Here is a 19,577-nt window from a genome sequence, read left to right on the forward strand (position 1 = left end):
GTTCCGTACAGTGTGATCAAGGAGGGTCTGCAGCAATGTTAGTACCGGCACACAAAATTTGACTTAGGCTTTTAAGTGCTGCCACTTTAATTTGTTTATATGCCTGAACTCCATCATAAACTATTTGGGCAAGGGCGGCCAAGTATATTTGTGTATGTTTATTTACAAAATAAACCGGTCTCCACCGTGCACTGGTCAAGAGAGAGGAACCAAACAGCTTGTTGGTCGTAAGGCAGTACGGCTGGTCAATAGACCTCACAACAGAGCCGTAGACTAAGCGCTATACTCCATCCCTCTACCCCTCCTCCCTGTTTTACAAGGCTCTACGGGAGGGGGGGGCTAGCATGGCCTGCGAGTTGCCGAGCAGTAGCACTCCTTGCCATATGAGGACATGCAGACTGTCTCCCTGAGCCTGTGAAGAGGGTGTTTATCACTCCCAAGGTGATAAACTCTAAAACACACTAGAGAGACGTGTGTTCCCCCTCCATGGGGGGGTAACGGTGTGGGTCGGGCATCAGCTGCTCTCACTGGGCAGATCCTTCAAGCGCCTACACACAGACTGAAGGGTTTATGACTCAGCGATGGGGCTCACGAAAGGGTCGCGATACGCCCATGACACTCACATGACGTGTGTTACAATGGCTACCGCAAAATGTTAGAGAAGCGTGCATGATAAAATATGTGGGGAATTATCACCGATGATAAGAGCACACTTTGCCTTCAGATCCATGTTCGTCTAAACAAATAATAATAATCCCTGATGTGATTGATCCGGCTGGTAGCCTAGTAATTAAGAAGTTAGGCCAGTAACCAAAATGTTGCTGGTTCGAATCCCTCTGTCTATGTGCCCTCGAGCAAGGCACTTAACCCTAATTGCTCTGGATCAGATGTCTAAAAATAAGATTTTTTTTTTTTTTTTACAAAATGTACTGTTCAGCTGAAGCCTCACGGCACGCAAGACACATTGGGTGAGGTGTTGAAGATTTCCTTAACCCATACAAATGTGTATAGGCATTGTCCCCTTGACAGAGCAAGTAGCTGTGGGCCAAGCGACCACCCACCCATCACCCACCATCTAAAGCTGGTCACGCAACAAACACCTTGACAAAGTCTATGGGTCTGGTTCTATTACCGAAACGCAAGAATTACTCACAAAAACCACTTAAACAACATTCAAGAAACCAAGTGATGCAGAATGTATTAAGGGAGACTATCATACAATGATAGGGGAAACGCATTCAATACAAAAAAATGGCATAACAATGGTTGGGGAGGACCATTGAGGACTAGCCCAGCCATGCAGTTTGACCATATGACTCTGGTTTCACTAGCTTGTGTAGGCTCAGTGCTCTGGGAGGATATGGCATTGATGGCCTGAAAGATTACGTAAACCAGCATTCCGAAATGAGAGCCGATTATAAATCCCATTTGATGCCCTGCATATATGCATACCAAGAAAACGACAGTGATAGGCCTACATGGTGGCCTTGGTAGAATAAGTAAAGACAACCAAAATGATTGACACACACTAGTGTCTTTGTACAAGCACCAGGCATCCCATGTCGACTGAAGAGCCAACCTTGTTACTCCAACAAAGCCCCTTAAGAGACAAAGACCCGTCTTTCATATTCTGTGTCGCGGGGGGGTACATATGTGTAATCCGATAATCCTCTCAGCCTAAATAACGTGGCATTTCCATAAATTCACAAACGCCCAGTCTTGTCAATTACAATAAAATCCCTCTGAATGATGACGTGCCGAAAGTGAGGGGGGAGGTACAGAAGCTTCATCTGGACATTTGATCAACATACTTTTCATATTTTTATTTATTTAAACTTTTATTTAACTAGGCAAGTCAGTTAAGAACAAATTCTTATTTCTTATCCAGGGGCAGAACGACAGATTTGTACCTTGTCAGCTCGGGGGTTTGAACTTGCAACCTTCCGGTTACTAGTCCAACGCTCTAACCACTAGGCTACCCTGCCGCCTCTACACTCTAACCACTAGGCTACCCTGCCGCCTCTAAACCACTAGGCTACCCTGCCGCCTCTACACTCTAACCACTAGGCTACCCTGCCGCCTCTACACTCTAACCACTAGGCTACCCTGCCGCCTCTACACTCTAACCACTAGGCTACCCTGCCGCCTCTACACTCTAACCACTAGGCTACCCTGCCGCCTCTACACTCTAACCACTAGGCTACCCTGCCGCCTCTACACTCTAACCACTAGGCTACCCTGCCGCCTCTACACTCTAACCACTAGGCTACCCTGCCGCCTCTACACTCTAACCACTAGGCTACCCTGCCGCTACCCTGACTCCTGTTCCACTGCAAATTTAGCACCTCATTTCTGCGACTGAAATGAGTGGCATTAATCTATAAAAGTACTTGCAGTTTTTTTTCTTTTTTCGCAAACATCACAACGGCATTAGGGGAATTGTAAAGCGCTGCTCATGACTTTTTTATTCATAGCTCAAACTAATTAGGCTTCCAGACCGAGCGCGGCTTTGGCAGAGGTCTTCAGCACATATAGTAGGCTACTTCGACACTTCTGTCAGCCAGTGTCTGAACTACTTGAGTAGTTGGGAGTTTCCTTTGGCAACATTATGCTCAGAATTCAGTTGGTGATCCTCGTTCTTCTGGCTCACATCTGCCAAATGGGATGCAGTAGGACACCTGCAGTTTTGACAGCTGCTTTAAGCTCCCTTACAGACCCAGAGGGTATCCGCTTGGCACAGCACAGAGTGCCACTTGGAGAAGGGGCAGGGGGCAGTAAGAGGCATCAGCTGCTCACACTGATGGAAAGAAGAACCATTGTCTTTTAATTAAATAGATGACCGTTAGCCCTAAATGAATGCCATTCATGTCAACGCAATGACGATTTGTGGACTTGCAGTGCAAGATGTTAAAAAGGAAGCTTGAATTTCAAGTAGGGCTGGGCGATATGGCAAAAAATATATCACAATATTTTCCACTTTTGACAGTATTTTAGGTTTTTAAATATTAATAGTTCTAAATATGCTTTATGAGTAGTGTGTGACAACACACATTCTAACTGCTTTCTCCATTTTGATTGTTTTATGCTGTTCAATCACACTTCAACCAGTGTTGCTAGGCATGACAACAAATGAAAAAAAGCCAGGGAGGGGTTATTGTGACAGGGTAGGAACAAAAGTTTGGCAGTGTTTCCAAGTGGACCCTAATCAGATGTTACATGAACATTTTAACTTACTTGATGTAGCAAAAATATTTATGCCACGCCTATTTCTCCGATTTAGAATTGACCATTGCGCAGACATGCTGATCTATCATGCTGATCTATCATGCTGTATTAGCGAGCAATGTTTGCACTGACTAAGTACATTTAGCTAGCTAGCTAGCCAGCTAACTAGCAAGTAGCATTAGCAGCTAACACAATTTATTTTAGCCACAACTTGCTAAGAAAACAAACTGTTTGCAGCCAAGATACACAAACTAATAGAGTAATTATAGAAAGCTCGCCAACAATTTTTCAGTGGGAATCGCTTTTGGCTCCTTGATTTGTCGCTAGATAACGTTCTGCAGTTGTTGTGAGGACACAGCTGCGGTCCCCCCAACGAAGACTTTTCGCCCCCTCTCCTGCCGCAGACCCCCTCCCCTTGTTTTTCAGTCTGTGTGTGCACCGTTGCTATGACTTCTGTAGCAGACAGCTTCTCCCACTCTCGTTTGTGGCAGAAGAGTAGGAAAAGTCGCTAAAAGCTATCAAAACCATCCAAACTCTGACAAAACTTCCCAAAAGCAGCCTGAAATGTAGATTAATTTGTCGCTAGCCTCTTTTACCAAAGTTGCTAAATTTGCAACACTATGCGAGTGAACAGCTAAATGTGGTTGTGACTGGTGGTATCCTTCAGTGACGGTGCGGGGCTTGGTGTGTGTGGAAGGAGAGAAACGACTCAAGTACCAAACGGAGAAAACTATAAAAACTAACAATTACACAAGGCGGAATGGCGTAACATAAACATTGAAATACCATAATACAAGGTAAAGTAAAAACTCAAACTGATCCGTACATCAATACCAGTATATTATAAAATACGGTATACCTACCAGCCATAATTTTAAGCGAGAACATTGTTGTTTTTCCTTAATTCCCCCTGACATGGATTTTTTTTTGCTATATGAACCATTAGCCCAAATTGTATATGTTTTCTTAATAGGACAGGATAGAGTGGGCGGAGGTAATAAATCGCAGATGTCTCACAATAATATAGTCCAGACCAGGTATCCCCAAACTGGGGCATTGCCGTCGGGGGTAAGCCAAATAAAAATCTAAAATATATATTAAAAAAAATTCTTCACATTTTCAAACAGTCCATTTATATTTTCCACGAAGCTATACATTTAGGGAGGCCCCCCGGACAGGCAAGCCCCTACTATTGCGGAGGACTTAATTCTTCCTGCTGCCGCGGATATGGCAGGGACAATGCTGGGGGAAAGGCCCAAAAAACTATACAGACAATGCCTTCATTAAACAACACTGTTTCACGACGGATCTGTGACATGGCAGGAGATGTTTTGAAATAATTACTGCTTCGCAAACAAGCCAGTGAATTCTATGCGTTACAGCTGGATGAGTCAACAAACGTGTCGGGCCTGGCACAGCTCCTGGTATATGTCCGTTATGTTTATGCGGGGTCAATTAAGGATATTTTTAAAGTACTGGACAGCTTTGTGACATCAAATGGACTTTGGTGGTCAAGATGTGTTGGTATCTGTACTGATGGTGCAAAAGCCATGACAGGGAGACATAGTGGAAACACGCGCGCAAAGCAGTTGCTCCCGACGACACTTGGGTACACTGCAGCATCTACCGAGAGGTTCTTGCTGCCAAAGGCATGCCTGACAGCATGAAAGGCATGTCAGACACTACAGTGAAGATGGTTAACTATGTTAAAAGCAAGGCCCATGAACTCTCGTATTTTCTGCACTATGAAATGATATTGGCAGCGACCATGTAGCACATTTACAACATACAGAAATGCGCTGGTTATCAAGGGGCAAAGTATTGACACTTTTTTTTAATTGAGCTTAAAAGTTCTTTACTGCTCATAATTTTCACCTGTCTGACCGATTGACTGATGATGAGTTTCTCACACGACTGGCCTATCTGGGTGATGTTTTTCTTGCCTGAATGATCTGAATCTAGGATTACAGAGACTCTCTGCAACTATATTCAATGTGCAGAACAAAATTGAGGATATGATTAAAAAGTTGGAGCTCTTCTCTGTCTGCATTAACAAGAACAACACACAGGTCTTTCCATCATTGCATGATTATTTATGTGCAAATTAACAAGCTTACGAACAAATGTCAAATGTGATATAGCGAAGCACCTAAGTGAGCTGGGTGCGCAATTATGCAGGTACTTTCCCGAAACAGACGACACAAACAACTGGATTTGTTATCCCTTTCATGCCCTGCCTCCAGTCCACTTACCGATATCTGAACAAGAGCCTCATCGAAATTGCAACAAGCGGTTCTGTGAAAATTGAATTTAAAATCAGAAGCCACTGGCAGATTACTGGATTGGGCTGTGCTCAGAGTATCCTGCCTTGGAAAATTGTGCTGTTAACCTCTAGTGACACCCCATCCCATGAACGGAACCCTTGTCATCATCTGACACTAATTAGCATAACGCAACGAACATAAATATTCATGAGTTTGTGGGTGTACTATTTTTAGATTTCAGTGCAGCATTTGATTTAGTGGATCATGAAATAATTGACAAAATTAATGTATTATGGTTTTAAGGAAATAACATTGAATTGGGTACAGTTATATCTAACTGACAGGAAACAGTCCACCTATATCAATGGTTAATTTTCTTCCCCTCGTGTGTTAAACTGTGGAATACCGCAGGGCAGCTGCCTTGGGCCACTTCTTTATTTAACATATACCAACAATCGTCCCTATGCCTTAGCTGAAACTCAAGCTACTATATTTGCAGATGATACTACAATTTATGCAGCAAGACAATCGGTTCAACGGGTACAGCAAGCTTTACAAGGAGATCTGGAGAATATCAGGGAGTGGGTTTGCCAAAACAAACTTGTTTTAAACACCAAGAAAACCAAAGTTATGTTGGTCTGTTCAACTAGGAAAAGGCCAAAACAGCATGGGATACAATTAAGTATGGGAGGAGTACAAATTGAAGAAGTGGCAGAAACCAAACTGTTGGGAGTGCAGCTAGACAACTGCTTATCATGGTCGTCTCAAATAATGACAACAAATGTATACAAACTATTTAAATATAACACATAGAATGTTGTGGGACTATAGTATATGAAGTATCAATATTTTTTAGATTGAGTATTTATTGGGTCATTATTTACATTTAAGTCATTTAGCAGACGCTCTTATCCAGAGCGACTTACAAATTGGCGCATTCACCATTATGTTAGTATATTATGTATGTTTTGTAATAGTGTGTTATATGTGAAAATGTGTTTGTATTATAAATTGTATTTGAATGTTTTAAGGACTCTTGGAAGATTAATCCAAATGGGGACTAAAAGAGATCCAAATCAAATCTATCAAAAGCAACCACGTACCTATTGCGAGAGTGGATTCTCGGCCCTCACTAGCATGACAACTAAATACAGGCACAGACTGTGTGTGGAAAATGATTTAAGACTGAGACTCTTTCCAATACAACGTCGCAGAGTTATGTGCATCCTTTCAAGCACACCCTTCTCATTAACCTGTGGTGAGTTATTCACAAATTTCAATTAACAAAAAAGTGTTTTATGTAAAGAGCATCATTTTTTGATTTTTATTATTATATTATTAAATGGTGCCCTGGTTCTTTAAGAGGCCTTCGTCACTTCCCATCAGCCGGGTTGCGACAAAAAAAAATCACTCATTCTTATGTTTAATAAATGTATTGTATAGTGTGTGTGTGGCAGGCTTACAATGATGGCAAAAAAACAACATTTGAGAGTGCGCCGACCCTGGTGCTGGAGGGTGAATGTTTGAAGGGGTACGGTACGATAAAAAGTTTGGAAACCACTGACCTAGATAGAGGGAATAATGACAAAAGTCAGCCAGTGCTGTATGACACCGGAGTAATGACATAGGCTACTGGTGACGGAGCACAGACGTGAGGACAGTCCACAGGGTATAGACTGGGACTGGCAGCCCTATTCAGAGTCCGACCCTGACGGATGTGCAGCACTACCCAAAGTGAACTCAATCTACAGCAGCAAGTCTCTCCCTTGCTCCCACGCAGTATGGGCCAGACTGTCCAGCCCCATTCATCATCATTACCAAAAGCACGGGTTCTCAGACGGAATATTTTCACACAATAAGCCTGGGTCAGTTATGTCATTTTGAGGACAGACTCATGGCCCGAAATAGAATCGTCCATCATTGAGATATTTCTAGGACTTTGTTATACCTAGTCTCTAGTTAGTGGATAATCTTCAGTTAAGTCTTTACGATATCTTCAACCCTTGTACATGGTACTATTTTAGTCTTAACACTTGCCTCAGTTTGAATGAATGGCTCTTTATGTAAATACTTATCAGAATTAAACTGAATAACCTTTCGTCAAATGGCAAACGACTTCCTGTGTTTTACTCAACGTACAAAACAGCCACCAGTGGCACCCGCTCTCAGCTCACATCAAGTCTGGGACTGGGTGGATGTGATCCAACAACACTTCACCCTGAATCACTAGATCTAAATATATGTCTCCAAAACAGCCGTTTCCCCAGAGGCTCAGGGCAGACATTATAACAGACAGACATTGAGCAGGAGACCACAGGAGAGAGAATGGTGCGCACTGTTTTCAACTGCCATTCAAATTACACCCCTGGTTCAACCATGGTGGGATTTGAATAAAAATGCATTAATAACTGAATATCTGTGATAGAGAGTGGACGATAAGGCCCCTTTTGTCCTGAACTCGTCAGGGGGAAAAGGCAGTGGTCGCTGGTACCGTGTTAACACTGCACACACTGTTCATCTGTCTACATAGGGTCAGTCATGGAGACCAAGGGACACCATCGTTTGGCTTGGGGCAGGGACAATGTTGTTGACCCTGTTGTGCATTTGGACCACTCCTGAGGGCCAAGTTAGGTCAGCGTTGTTAACATTGGCAGTTGGTCGGAGGTTTGAGGGGTAGGAGGAGGGAGAGGAATGCATTAAAGACCAAGAAGGACAGTCTGAGCTCAGTTCCAGGCACTGAGACATAAAAATAAAAACTGTTCATTCATTCAGATGAACTGCAGCAGTGCATTTCCTCAGCCCCCATACTTGTTTCACTATTATGTCTCTGCTCTGCAAGCTGTGCCAACATTAAATGGATGCCACTGCTAATGCAGAATACACTAATTCAACAGAATGGTTGATGGGTTCCTGACTACTTACCATAAGTAGCATTCATACTTTACATTTTATTTGCCACTTTGCAGTTAAATCAGAGCTTTAAATCCTTTCAGATCCCGTTCCCTGTTCTGACTTGTAGCCTAAACACATCAGTGAATACACCAGACACTAAAACCATGCAAATGGCAACCCAGCTCCAGTGGCTGCTTCTTCCTTGTGAAACAGTCAAAACAATTCTATTCATCTTTTATTTATCAGTTTGCTTGGCAGGCGCCATTATCTAGGGTGACTTGGTCTACATTTTGATACACTGTGCTGCTCTGGCATGATAGGCTTTCCCTTGATTCCTGGAACTTGGCTCTCAAGACAAAACCAACTGAAACGGCAAGACTAAGCACTTCCGTGAAGGCATATGGAATACTACCCCTGACAAGCGATTTTTAAACCAATTATTGGTAAGTAAGGGAATTGCATGGAGATTCCATCTGAATTCCCGACATGTCCGCAGTGATTGGCAGGGTATCCGAGGTCCTGTAGAGCATGCTGAGAAAGGCTTGGGGATGAGTGACATGGGAAGGGGTTCCATAGCTGAAACTGCGAGACCAGGGGAGGGGGTCTGTGAACAGGAGGTGATGTGGTGTCGCCATGAAAACGTGTCTGATACAAACTTACAAAGTATGCATGAGCAGATGTTCATATCACTCCCAGGTTCACAGCCAGATGCAGATTGGTTTCCATCTCGGGCAGTGGGGCAGTTGAAGGCACTAAGAATAAGGCTTTTATAATGTTCCAAAAATTATCATTTTCCTTTCCCTTAGCATCGAGTAAGAAATCTCTGCTGTTTGCATTACACCTTGTGCATCACTTCTAACTTAGATGTTTGCGAAGACCCCTTTTCTATCTGTTTGAACAGAAATCAAAGACTTTGCTTATTCCTAATATTTAGGGATTGAAAATGGTTGAAAAATGTACACCTTAAAAAAGATAGAAGCATAAACATAACATATGGATTGCAAAGTTACCTCACTTTTCTATTTATCGAGTTATTCTGAAGAATGTGTGATGTAATACGGAGGACCCGGCAAGCCAGCCTATTCCCTGTAATGTAAACTTCAACAGAAATAACTTCAAAAAAGTACAACTTCAAATTAAACCAAATCATTTGCACTCACGACTACTGGTTTCAATGACATTTTCAGCCAACTTACAAGTAAACACTTCACGAATGTATTGTTACAAATCAGCTTGCAAGGTTGCTAGCCAACTAGCCTGCTAACATTAGCCCTACTAGCACTGCATGAGTCAGCCAGTCAACACACAGTTTACATCAACATTAACAGCCTTTTACTGCAGTGGGCTAAATCAGGGCCACACAGAGTGTTTCTTGTTAGTCTTAAATCTACTTTGAAATTAAAGTATACACCTCACATACATGGTTATGGGCTCCAAAACAAGAAAACACCTGTCCCATGTCAGATATAAAGTTGAAATGTATTACATTGGGTTTGCATCACAATATTACACTTTATATCCATCACAGAAGACTGAAATCACACAAAATAATTTGACATAGAAATAAGGTTTTTTAATTATAAAATTATGAAAAATATGAATAACATTCCACCCATGAGGCCACTATTCATTTGACTGCAGGAAAGGGCTAGAGTAAACCAACGTATTAGAAATACATATCGCTATTAACCAAAAATCAAAAACAATTACTGGTATATGCAGTTCTCTTAGCCAGCAAGCCAACCAGCTAAATGTAGTTATTTTAGCCTGCTAGCTACCATAGCCAGCTAACTACCCTAGCCAGCCAACCACCACGGTCAAAATAGTGAAGTAGCTGACGGCAGAGTTAGCTACCAAAGTCAAAGAAGATTCAAGAACAGCATTTCAGGAGGGAGAGTCAGCTAGCTAATCCAATAGCGATTGTGAGACAAATTCACATTGAATTCACTCGGTTTATCGCCATTACTGCTTACATTCATGATGTACCGGTATGTCGGTAGGAAATAGAGGAAGCAGGCTTGGCACAGCACCTGGATTCAGTCAGTCTCATTCCAAATCCTCACTTCCACTGGTAATACTAAGCTATCGAAGTACTCGGAGGTGAAATGCGCACCGCATAGGGTAGACGTGTGCACTGTTCCCATACTCCAATCTGCTTGCGTCAACTGGAAAAACCATTCCGACTTCAAAACGTGCTTCTCATTTTTGGGCCACAAATGAGTTATACCCACAAGGATGGGCTTACTACTGCACTGTGGGTATTACTGCACTGTGGGTATTACTGCACTAGCTACAAATGACAGAAAACTTCTAAAACTGCCAAAAGCACAGGAGAAGAGTTGCAGTTTTTTTGCATTCATTTAGATGGTTTCTTCTTCTGCTCACCAGTGCCAACACTTGGTTTGTAATTAAATACTTGCATGGCTAATAGCTAACTTTAGGAACTAGCTAGGTAGCAATAGTGCATTGTGGGTAGCTCCAAATATATCCGGGATTAAGTTAATATGTAAAAATGCTAAAACATAACTATGTTTGTAGTTATAGGTAACCAGACGGCTCATCCACATACTTACGTACATATTCTCATTCACCCCATTAGATGTGTGTGTATTAGGTAGTTGTTGGGGAATTGTTAGATATCACTTGTTAGATATTACTGCACTGTCGGAACTGGAAGCACAAGCATTTCGCTACACTCACATTAACTGCTAACCATGAGTATGTGACAAATACAATTTGATTTGACTAAAACTAAGTTAAAGTTTTTGACAACACAGTTGTTACTTTGGTGAGTAACCTTTTAATAAAAAAATATATTTACAATCTTGGCTTTCATTTTGCATGCTCCTGTAAACTACACATAGGTGCTCATCGGTCCTTTTTACATGGAAATGCAGGAATTTTTCCAAATATGCTACATAAAATATTCACACATTTAAATGTATATATTGGAAGATTCCTTATATAAATTCCCCAACGCCATTGAAAACCCCAGCTGTTCCTCCAGCAGCATCAGGTCATGAGAAAACTCCTTCAACTCTATCTAGGAGGGAGCAGTCACTCAAAGACTGCACTTGTCCTATTGGAGTACTGACCCTGATGACTCACACAAGCCTGGCTGGATGCATTGCCAATCATTTCACCAGCCATGCCATCAAAATTATTCAACCCCAGTTAACCATCTCCTTCCCCTACCAACCAATGATTCTGGCAGGCACAACATGGCTAACAAGCATTGGTGGGGTTGTCTAATTGAGACGGCCATGTCAGGAGCAGGGCCTAATCTGTGTTTAAAGGCCAAGTGCAGTCAAAAATATTTAATATATATGTTTCCACACTATAAGTTTGGAATAATACTATAATGCCATTTTAGTTTAAGAGCTGTTTGAAAAGACCCCCTGAAATATCTGCCTGTTTTGGTGGGATGGAGTTTTGGCCTTCCATGGTGACATCACCATGCAGTAAATTAGTTAGACCAATAAGAAAGAGTTCCAAACATATAATTAGGAATTTGAATACAAATTGAACAGGATCTCTATGGTTCCAAACCTCTCTGCCAATAACAGATAGTTCAGTGTCACCCCACTCGGACCACTCCGCAATTGCTAATAAGCCATTGTTTCTTTATGATTATTTTCATTGAAAACAATCACAGGAAGGTATTTAATTGTTAAATCAGAAATTATTTGAATTATTAGATTTTTTAAAATGGCTGCATGGGACTTTTAAGCAGAAGGTGGGTGGGGAGGAGGTGGCTGGTAGCAGGAGGTTAAACCATCAGGACTCCTCCCAGGGTTAATCTATTATCCAGCACCAGCTGCCACACATCCCCCCCCTGCCCCCACCACACCAGCCATTTACAAGCGGCTCCATACTTGGCCTACTGCTCGCTGTGTGCTCGGCTAAGCCACTGGGACCGTAGCACCGGGCATCTCGGTGTACCCTACTGGGGAGCATCCAGGCCCAGGGATCAGGACACAGGTAGTGTGTCACGGAAGATAAAGCCGCTGTGATGAAGGAGGACACGCAGCGGGGACCTCCAAGACTCAGTGGGATTTGCCTCAGGGTCCTGTGAGGGACAGCTGCTGTTGCAAGGTGAGCTTCAGAACATTGAGAGACCATGAAAACCTGGTCTGTTCTCTTTCTTTGCAACATTTTGAATTTATATTTAATCAAGTCCCCGACAGAACTGTCCCACCCCTGAAATGTTGTCTTGGAAGGTGACTGTAGGTTCATGGGTTCAACTTGGTACCGTCCTTCAGGCTTTGCTCAGTCTTGACACCTTGGCAAAGGATGACAAATGGCCACAGCCCTTCCTGGACAGGCCTCTTACCCAGCAGGCCTATAAACCCCCATTAACCCACTTCCTCCATTGCTGCCTTTAAGACGGCAATTGTGTCTTATGTGGTTTCCTCTTCTTCATCTGCACTGATAGAACAAAAAAAATAAAATCTAATTCCCAGCTGGCATCCACCAAATTGCATTTACAGATCAGTGCAGATGAATGAGGGAACATAGGGAGGAACAGAAGTGAACAGCCCTGAACAAACAGGAAACTGAGGTGACAAGGTTCCCTATGACCTGGACCATCTATGGGCATGGTCTCCACAAATTTGCCTGCATGAATAGTCACATGATACTTGGAAGCTTATAGTTATAAGGCCCTGATAGATTGTGTTCAGATTTGTATATTGGTGTTACTCGCATACTCTTGCTATATAACAAAAGACAAGGACAGCAGGTTAATGGCAGCTTTACTCAGCCATTGTTGTGGTAGTCATAGATACATTTTGTTACAGGCTCACAACGCACATGTCACATGACTGATTCCTCTCAAGTTATCAAGTAAGCAACAGTGAGTGTTTGAATTAGGGCAATAAAGCAACATTCTAAAACTGTGGTAGTCATAGATAGTTGAAGTCGGAAGTTTACATACACCTTAGCCAAATACATTAAAACTCAGTTTCACAATTTCTGACATTTAAACCTAGTAAAAATTCCCTGTCATTAGGTCAGTTAGGATCACCATTTTATTTTAAGAATGTCCAATATCAGAATAATAGGAGAGAGAATTATTTATTTCAGCTTTTATTTCTTTCATCACATCCCCAGTGGGTCAGAAGTTTACGTACACTCAATATTTGGTAACATTGCCTTTAAATTTTTTAACTTGGGTGAACGTTTTTGGTGGCCCTCCACAAGCTTCCCACAGTACGTTGGGTGAATTTGGCCCATTCCTCCTGACAGAGCTGGTTGTAACTGAGGTTTATAGGCCTCCTTGCTCGCAAACGCTTTTTCAATTCTGCCCATACATTTTCTATGGGATTGAGGTCAAGGCTTTGTGACGGCCACTCCAATACCTTGACTTTGTTGTTCTTAAGACATTTTGCCACAACTTTGGAAGTATGCTTGGGGTCATTGTCCATTTGGAAGAACCATTTGCGACCAAGCTTTAACTTCCTGACTGATGTCTTGAGATGTTGCTTCAATATATTCACATAATTTTCCTACCTCATGATGCCATCTATTTTGTGAAGTTTTGGAGCAGTGGCTTCTTGCTTTCTGAGCAGCCTTTCAGGTTATATAGATATATGACTCGTTTTACTTTGGATATAGATACTTTTGTACCCGTTTCCTCCAGCATCTTCACAAGGTCCGTTGCTGTTGTTCTGGGATTGATTCGCACTTTTCGCACCAAAGTACGTTCATCTCTAGGAGACAGAACGCGTCGGCTGCGTGGACCCATGGTGTTTATACTTGCTTACAATTGTTTGTACAGATGAACGTGGTACCTTCAGGCATTTAGTAATTGCTCCCAAGAATGAACCAGATTTGTGGAGGTCTACAATTTTTTGTCTGAGGTCTTGGCTGATTTTTTTGATTTTTCCATGATGTCAAGCAAAGAGGCAATGAGTTTGAAGGTCAGTCTTGAAATACAGCCACAGGTACACCTCCAATTGACTCAAAGTATGTCAATTAGCCTATCAGAAGCTTCTAAAGCCATGACATCATTTTCTGGAATTTTCCAAGCTGTTTAAAGGCATAGTCAACTTAGTGTATGTAAACTTCTGACCCAATGGAATTGTGAATTATAAGTGAAATAATCTGTCTGTAAACAATTGTTGGAAAAATGTATTCGGTCATTCACAAAGCAGATGTCCTAACTGACTTGCCAAAACTATAGTTTTTTAACAAGACATTTGTGGAGTGGTTGAAAAACAAGTTTTTAATGACTCCAACCTAAGTGTATGTAAACTTCCGACTTCAACTGCACATGGATAAACTGGTAGTTATATCACGACTGATTCACTCTTATTTCTCTCAAGTTGTAAGTTAAGTAATAGAGTGATTTCAATTAAGGCAATAAAGCAACACTGCTGAAAGATACTAGGCTACTTTTTTAGAAAGGTTACCATTCACACAACACCTTACACAGAAGTGAAACTGCCTAAAACAGACTTCTACAGACTTTCACAGACTTTCACTAGCTAGCACAGTTCCCACAGCTTCCATTTCGCAAGAGTAGCATTCACACTTCCTTTTCCTGTGGGCTTGTGAGAAACCTCAGATGAGACCACAGAGTTCCACGTCGGCCTGGCTTGTCCCACCAGCTGCAGACACCGTGCCCTTTGGATGGGTTGTCATCCGAGATGGGGGGGTGACCTCACTAGGGGCGGCTGCAGCACTTAAGGTTGACAATAGGGCCGGGACAATACCAGTATCTTTATTTAACTAGGCAAGTCAGTTAATAACAAATTCTTATTTAAATGACGGCCTACCCCGGCCAAACCCAAACGACGCTGGACCAATTGTGCACCGCCCTATGGGTCTCCCAATCACGGCCGGATGTGATATAGCCTGGATTCGAACCAGGGACTGTAGTGACGTCTCTTGCACCGAGATGCAGTGCCTTAGACCGCTGCGCCATTCGTGACACTCGTTATTAGTATCGTGGCAAGGAAACAAACAAGAAGCGGATTGGAAACAAACACTATTGTTCAGAGGCACATTTATTTATTGTCCAAGCTATATTGAACAACGGTTATTTACTCATGAGTGCATTCTTCAACAACATGGGTAGCTAGTAATTCTTCGTGGCTAGCTAGTTATCCAGTTAACCCTACTGACTTACTGTGGCTTTGGGACTTACTCACTGAACTGTCTTCAAGCCAGGACAATGGCAATAGAGACTAAACAATACACAAAGCAACCATTTTACTTCACAACTATCAGCTAGCTCTATGACAATCATAATAACAGGCAAAAATTGTATTTTTTTCCCACATGGTTTACTTATTTTTTTTGCATACTTTCCGTGGAAGCTTGCACGCTTCAATGCATACTTCAACATATGTACAAACGGAATAAAGCATTCAAGAAGGGCCCTCTGTGCTCCGTTTCGCAAACTTTGATTTGGACTCATACTCCGACCCTCCCGTGATCTAATTTGCGTGCTTGGAGCACAGTAGTATGCATTTTGAGAAACAAAATACACACAACAGGTTTTTAAAAAGGACCAGAGTATGGTCTGCTTTGTGTTACAATTTTTGACATGGAAAAAAAATATTCATTACTGGTATCATCACAGCCCTTGTTGAAAACACTGTTCTAATGGACCAGTAGAGCGTAAATGTATCAGGGGACCCACATTTTTGTTGTGGTAGTGAGGTGGTTTAGGTACTTTGATGTTCCAAAGGTGGTCAAAGTTAGTGACGGCTGTGTTTCCGTGTTATTTTCACCCCAATAAACGTGGAAAGAGCTCAACCACCAAGTGAAATGTGATACGCCGACTCTTTCAGCTTTGTAGCCAGGAGGAGGTCCGTAGTGACAAACTCCAAAAGCTGTGGAGGAAAGTGCTCTGTAAATGTACACCACAGTTCTCTAAACAAGCTGCTCAGTTAGTGGCACAACAGCAAAGACTACACAGAGCATTACAATATCGCTCACTGGACTGTTTTCACTCAGGGGGAAACCGTCTCTCTGTGTGGTGTATGGAAACAGTCTTTTAGTTCAGGTACCTTTGCTTCTTGGATACAGGAACAATGGTGGACATCTTAAAACAAGTGGGGACAGCAGACTGGGATAGGGACAGATTGAATATGTCCATAAACACTCCAGCCAGCTGGTCTGCGGATGTTCTGAATGCCGGCAGCCTTGAGGGGGGGTAAACACGCTTAAAATGTCTTACTCACGTCGGCCACGGAGAACGAGAGCTCACAGACCACGGGGGTGGCCTGTGTCACCAGCACAGTGTTATTCTCAAAGCGGGCGAAAAAGGTGTTTAGCTTGTCCGGGAGCGAGACAGTGTCGGCGACGTGGCTGATTTTCCCTTTTATAATACGTGATTGTCTGGAGTCCCTGACACATACGTCTCATGTCTGAGCCGTTGAATTGCCACTCCACTTTGTCTCCGTACTGACGTTTTGCCTGTTTGATTGCCTTATGGAGGGAATAACTCAACGGCAACACGGAACACGTCCCCAGCACGTGTGATAAAAACAGTCTTGAAGCATGGATTCCAATTGGTCAGACCAGCGTTGAGTAAACCTTCAAATGGGAAGTACCCGAGTTTCTGCCTATAGGAAGGGAACAGAGTCGTGATCTGATTTGCCGAAGGGAGGGCAGGGTCTCTTAGCCATCCTGGAAGGACGAGTGACAATGGTCGAGAGTTTTTGAAGCACTGCAGGCGATGTGTTGATAGAACTTTGTAAGCGTTTCCCTTTTAGATTATCTTTATTAATAACCAACATTTCAGTTAAATCGTTCAGCACTACAGCCTACATTTTCAATACATTTCGGTAGAAATATGTAAGGGTGCAACAGGAAATCTGTAAAAGTCATGGGGCACAGCTAAGTTTAAAGCTAAGTATTTAAGCTGCCACCATGTGACCATTGTGTTTCAATTCAGAAATGAGAGGGTATTGACTATACATGTGAAGGTCTCTCCCCTGGAGAGTCAGAATGTACACAGTGGGCCCTGATATTACAACAGATATATGGAAAAACTGTGTCCACACCACATTGGACATTTATTTACAGCGTAAATATGTATATAGTATTTATTTGTAATGACCGTTTAATTTACTTCACTTCCTTCCTCCTATGGACATTCCCAAACGGACTCATACCCCGCGCACATGACTGTACATATTATTTACTTGGTCTAATTAACTTCTATTTATTTTAGTTTTCATTTGACCTGCTCAGTTATAATTTCAGCGTAAAGTGAAAATAAATCAATAAACTATCACTGTGAAATTCCAAAAGAATGCCAAAACCCTGTTCATCAACTATTCCTCACTGCTACACAGAGTCGTCACACACACAGGGCCCGTTGAACAGCTGAGAGGCCAATGCGTTTGGGGCACCGGGTGTGACAGATCCAAATGTGTGTGGCACGTGGTGATCTTGTGCAGGGTCCCATCATCCCACCCGCATCGCTTGGCAACAGGGCCACAATCGCAACAGAACTACATTACCCATCCAGGTGCGTGGGAATGTTAATATCACACTGAGCCATTTTCCACTGTGGAGGCCTCATGCATGCTAGGAAGGCTTTGAGGGAAATGCTTGGGAGCCAAACGGCTAGGCCTAATCTGTGTCATGCCTGCGGCCTAGCGCCTGGGAGCAAAGGAGGGGAGAAAGCCCACACGTCTGGTGTTGGGGGAGGATATTAGCAGGAATGAATGGAATTCTCTATGGTCATGCCATGGCTGCAAGCCAGGAGACTCCTGTTCCCCTGTGACATTAACTTTTTTTTTTTAAACAGACCTTAGCTCAACAAGTAAGATTCCATTTCAAACTTGCCAAATATCTCATTAGTAAGCAAAAACACAGGGCAGTAAAGTAAGAATGAAAGACAGAGGAATCCCTTTCCAAACACTGCCTTTGTTCCAATAACATCACTCCTCTTGTTGAGCTGCATCAATGGGAGTTAGCGCTTGAATATCCTCCATTCTGAGAGGCATTCCTGAATCCTGACAAGCCACGTCCTGTCTCTGTTCAGTCTGCCTGTGAAGAGTGGGGTGTACGCCTGTGATGCAACAGCCCTGTTGTGAGGTATGTTTTGAGTCAGGGTGGCCCTGGGAGAGAAGATGCCTCATGCAATAAACACACTGAGCCAGTCGGGGAAATGGGAGTTGTCATGCAGCAAAAACTAAAACACGGAGAACAGAGGACATACCAGACATATCCTCAGTAATAGGAGTCGCCGCCTCCCTTTCCGTAGATTCCTTATGAAGAATAGACCTCCTAAACTCAACCATTATGAAGAAGTAGACACGGAAAAGAGCACCTTCATTTCCCTGAGATTGGGCCTCAAGTCTTAAATATGTCAGTGTTGTAAGTCATTGTGTGAAATGGATCATTATGGATAGGCACCTCAAATGTAATAATGATCATGGGCTAGGTCCTATGATGAGAGTTGTTCCAGAGTGACTGACTGATAGGAATGATGATTCTATCCTGGCTGTGAGCTGTATTCGTTTGCTGCAGTAAGAGGGTGGGGCCTGTTAACGTTTGGCTTGGCATGCCTGCACAGTGGAGCATTCTGAAAGGTAAGCAAGAAACCACACTTAACAATTATTACCCCTCCCCAGGACATCCACAACGAGTGTGGTCACAATATTTAACGTATCATTAAAACAAGGGGAAAACAGCACGTGTTACACAATATCTTGATTGAATTGAGGCTTATAAAAGTAAAGGTTTTCTGAAAGTGGGTGAGGCAAGTACAGTTAATGGCAGTCTAACATGAGGCATTTATTATTGTGTTGTTATGGTATTAGTTAATATTATTGTTATTATGATGTTATTATGATATGTTATTATGTTGTATGGATGTACAGATGTCAGATAGTCTAACATGAGGCACATTATTATTATTGTGTTATGTTATGGTATTAGTTACTATTATTGTTATTATGATGTTATTATGATATGTTATTATGTAGTAACTGTAGTAACACTTCCAGAATGTAAAGGGCTATAGGGAGCAGCTGTTCCACAAAAGGGGGACTAAGATTGAGAAACTCAGGATGTGTAGTGCAATCATGATTTTCAGAAGGCAATCATCGACTATTATGTTGGCCTCTGCCCAAATTAAAAACAACCCTTGTTTAAATCAAAAAAAAAATCAATTTGAACACCAGATAAAAAAAGGTGATGCTTATTTTGTGTGAGAGTGAGGATGCACAA

At 42.4% G+C, this 19,577-nt stretch overlaps 1 protein-coding gene across 1 annotated transcript in view; it reads right to left on the reverse strand.

The window, feature by feature from the left end:
• Window positions 1-19,577, reverse strand: part of LOC115118912 (serine/threonine-protein kinase MRCK beta-like) — a 127,931-nt gene that overhangs the window by 102,195 nt on the left and 6,159 nt on the right.

This window comes from Oncorhynchus nerka, linkage group LG24 (assembly GCF_034236695.1).
Source record: "Oncorhynchus nerka isolate Pitt River linkage group LG24, Oner_Uvic_2.0, whole genome shotgun sequence".
Classification (NCBI taxonomy): domain Eukaryota; kingdom Metazoa; phylum Chordata; class Actinopteri; order Salmoniformes; family Salmonidae; genus Oncorhynchus; species Oncorhynchus nerka.